The sequence below is a fragment of the Mustelus asterias genome, chromosome 7, assembly GCF_964213995.1.
Source record: "Mustelus asterias chromosome 7, sMusAst1.hap1.1, whole genome shotgun sequence".
NCBI lineage: Eukaryota > Metazoa > Chordata > Chondrichthyes > Carcharhiniformes > Triakidae > Mustelus > Mustelus asterias.
The window spans coordinates 15,641,328-15,645,177 of NC_135807.1; the positions used below are offsets into that span (position 1 = coordinate 15,641,328).

Here is a 3,850-nt window from a genome sequence, read left to right on the forward strand (position 1 = left end):
TCACGCTATTGGTTACGGTGCAGAAGGAGGACATTTGACCCATTGTGCCACCACTGGGTCTCCAAACGAGCATTGTGACTCTGCCTTTTCCCCACTACCCTAAACATTGTTTGTATTCAAATAATCATCCTCTTGAATGCCTTGATTGAACCTGCCTCTACCACGCTTGCAGATAGTGCATTCCAGGCCCCAACCACTCGCTGTGTGAACAAGTTTTTATCCCGCATCACATTTTCTTCTTTACCGAAGCACTTGAAATCTGTGCCCTCCTGGTTTTGATCTTTTTAGGAGCAGAATGAGCATGTGTCTACCACTTAATAAATGAACATTGAGGCAAACTTGAGAAAATGGGCACATACCTTAAAGTTTTATGGAGCATCTTAAAAGAGGAGATAGAGGTTGGGAAATGGAAGGATATTTCTCCCTATCCTGTCCAGCCCCATCATGGTTTTGAACACAAAGAACAAAAAATAAAGTACAGCACAGGAACAGGTCCTTCGGCCCTCCAAGCACATGCCAATCATGATGCCCTAACTAAACCAAAAAGAAAATCTTCTGCCCTTACTCGGTCCGTATCCCTCTATTCCCTCCCTGTTCATGTGCCCACCCAGATGCCTTTTAAATGTTGCTAATGTGACTGCTTCCACCACCTCCTCTGGCAGCGCGTTCCAGGCACCCACCACTCTCTGCATGATAAACTTCCCCCACGCATCTCCCTCAAACTTACCCCCTCTCACCTTGAACCTGTGCCCCATTGTAATTGGCATTTCCACCCTGCGTAAAAGCCTCTGACTATCCACCCTGTCTATGCCTCTCATAATTTTGTAGACCTCTATCAGGCCTCCCCTCAGCCTCCGTCTTTCCAGTGAAAACAGTCGTGGTTTATTCAACCTCTCCTCATAGACAACACCCCTGAGACCAGGCAACATCCTGGTGAACCTTCTTTCCACTCTCTCCAAAGCTTCCACATCCTTCTGATAGTGTGGTGACAAGAACTGCACACACTACTCCAAATGCTGCCTAACCAAGGTTTCACATAGCTGCAACATGACCTGCCATTTCTATCAATTCTCCTCTTAGTCCTCTCCTCTCCAAGGAGAGCTTCAAGAACTTTTTGCAGGATCCATACCCAAATCATGCAGGCTGCCATCTTTCTAGTCAACTTCAATTGCCCTTGAGTAACTAAACTGTGATATGATTTAATTTGGATGTTAAGACGAATGGAAGTGGGCTCAATGTGACGAATGACTTCCTTCTGTGTCATATTGGTACAAATATGTTTTCCCAATTTTCGTACAGGGAATGTTGCTGTGTGTTCTGCTGGAATGTTCTGTGTGGAATGGGAAAATTAGAGCCTTCCAAGACTTGTAACTATATTTCCCTCAATCTATCAATACTTAGAGCTCAGATCAGTGGTGAAACCGAAAACTCAGGACAATGATTTCATATAAATGCTTTTATACTTAAAATCATTAATGCTTACTATCAAGCATGAACATCGATAATGATTGCAAGCAAGCAGGAGCTACATGTACTAACACCAGCAATGTAGATCACCAGTTTAGTGTAGATTGATTCTTCTGTCCGTGCAACTAATAATGTTGCCCAACTCAATGCAACAGTCTTGGACTGCTAAGCTTACCCCCAAAAACTTAGCAGAAGCTCTGCCACAGCTTAAAGGTTTGACTTGCATGATTTGCATCTCTTCCCTTGTCTGAGGTGCAAATGTCCCAACCATAGTTTTGGGGTTTTCTAATGATTTTCTAGTTTGAATCAACTTGACTTCATCATTTAACACAGACAAGAACGGCTGCTCACTCAGATTGAAATTCTACTACCTGTAATTAGATTAGTAAGGATAATTTGAAAGGGGGAAATCCCATTTTACAGAACTAATTTGGCCAGCAACTCAACCCTCAGCTTCTCAAGGCCTGTTGGTATCTCCAATTCACTCAAGTTACAACATGGATTTGGTCAATTTTTTTATTCTTTAATTGTGCAATTTCAAGACAGAAATATTGCATTTTTCATTGGATAGGATTTGATTGTGGTCTTTATTGCTGCAATTTCCCTTTGCATGGCAGAATTCCATTGAGCTGGAGCACCTACCTAATTCTATGGATCTACCCCAAAATCTGGTCCAATTCCCTGAGTCAGGTATCTCCCCGTAAGTGCGGTGGCTCCTGCAGGGATTCCATGCTACCAATATGGAGGCTGCCACTGGGAAATCACAAAAAATTTAATGACCATGCAACAACTTCTGCCACAATCTTTTAGCTTCAGAGCTCACTACAGCTTTGCTCCAAATATGCAGAGAAAAATTGAATTTCAGAAATGAGGTGAAGGTGACTGTCCTTGGCATCAATGAGCCCTGCAAAAATCAATGGGAATCAGATTGAAAATTCTTCACTGGTTGAAGTCATACCTGGCACAGAGGAAGTTGGTTGTCATTGTTGGAGGCCAATAATCCCAGCCCCAGGACATCCTCAGGGTAGTGTTCTAGGCCAATCATCTTCAGCTACTTCATCAATGACCTTCCCTCCAATCTAAGCTCAGAATTGGGGATGTCCTCTGTTGAATGGACAGTACTCTGCACCATTCATAATTGCTCAGATACTGGAGCAGTCCGTGCAGAGAGACTTGGGCAACATTCAGGTTTGTGCTTGCTAATAGGTGGCAAGTAACATTCACGCCACAGAAGTGCCAGGCACTAACTATCTCCAACAAGAGAGAATCTTCCAATCTCCACTTTATGTTCAATTGCAATACTATCGCTGAATCTCCCACTATCAAACTTCTGGGGGTCACCATTGACCATAAACTTAACTAGTCCAGCCAAATAAAGAGCAAGTCAACGGCTGGAAATTCTGTGGTGAGTAACTCACCTCCTAAATCTCCAAAGCCTGTCCACCATCTACAAGGCATGATGGAATACTCTCCACTTGCCTGAATGAGTGCAGCTCCAACAACATTCAAGAAGCTCGATAACATCCAAATCAAAGTGGCCCATTTGATCTGTGCCTTATCTACTATGTTAAATATTCATTTTCACCATCAGTAGCAGCAGTGAGTACCATCTACAAGATACACTGCAGGAACTCACCAACACATTCCAAACCCTTTCTTCTTCTTGCTCTGTCTGGTTTGGAAGTGCTTGGTTCTTCTGATTGATGCTAAGACTGAGTTCTTCCCAGCAACTAGTAGCATCAGGCCCGCATCCAGCAGAGACCCAGCATCATGACTCCCACCTCTGAAATCACCTGCATCTACAGCACATTCATCCTGCATGACAATGAGCTCATTCTGTCCTGAGATAAACTCAATGCCCTGGAGTAACTGTTGAGCCTTTCTGACCCATTCTATTTACCAAAGCCTTGGCTAATGTCGACAACAATAGTCTCATTTACAATGCTGTTTCTGGTGGTTGTGTCCCAGCTGCTGCAGCTGTTTCTACTGATACCCCCTGTTGCTGCTGAAGAGAAAAAAGGAAGAAAAGAAAGAAGAGGAATTGGAAGAGTATGATGATGACATGGGCTTTGGTCTCTTTGGTTAAGTGTTCCATGCAACTTAATTGTTGCAATTAAAAAATATATAAAAATTGAATTGAATCTACCACCCAGAAGAACAAGGACAGTGGACACATGGGGACGCTACCACTTCCAATTTCCCATCCAAATCACACACTATCCTGACTTAGAACGATATTGTCATTCTTTTACTTGCTGGATCAAAATCCTGGAATTTCTTTTCTAACAGCACTGTGGGTGTACCTACACCACATGGACTGCAGCAGTTCAAGGCAGATCATCGCGATTTTCTCAAGGGCAAATACCGATAGGAATCAACTGTT

The 3,850-nt window shown here is 43.2% G+C and overlaps 1 pseudogene; it reads left to right on the plus strand.

Moving 5' to 3' along the window:
- Positions 1-3,237: 3,237 nt before the first annotated feature.
- LOC144496038 (large ribosomal subunit protein P1 pseudogene) lies at positions 3,238-3,553 on the plus strand (annotated as a pseudogene).
- Positions 3,554-3,850: the final 297 nt, after the last annotated feature.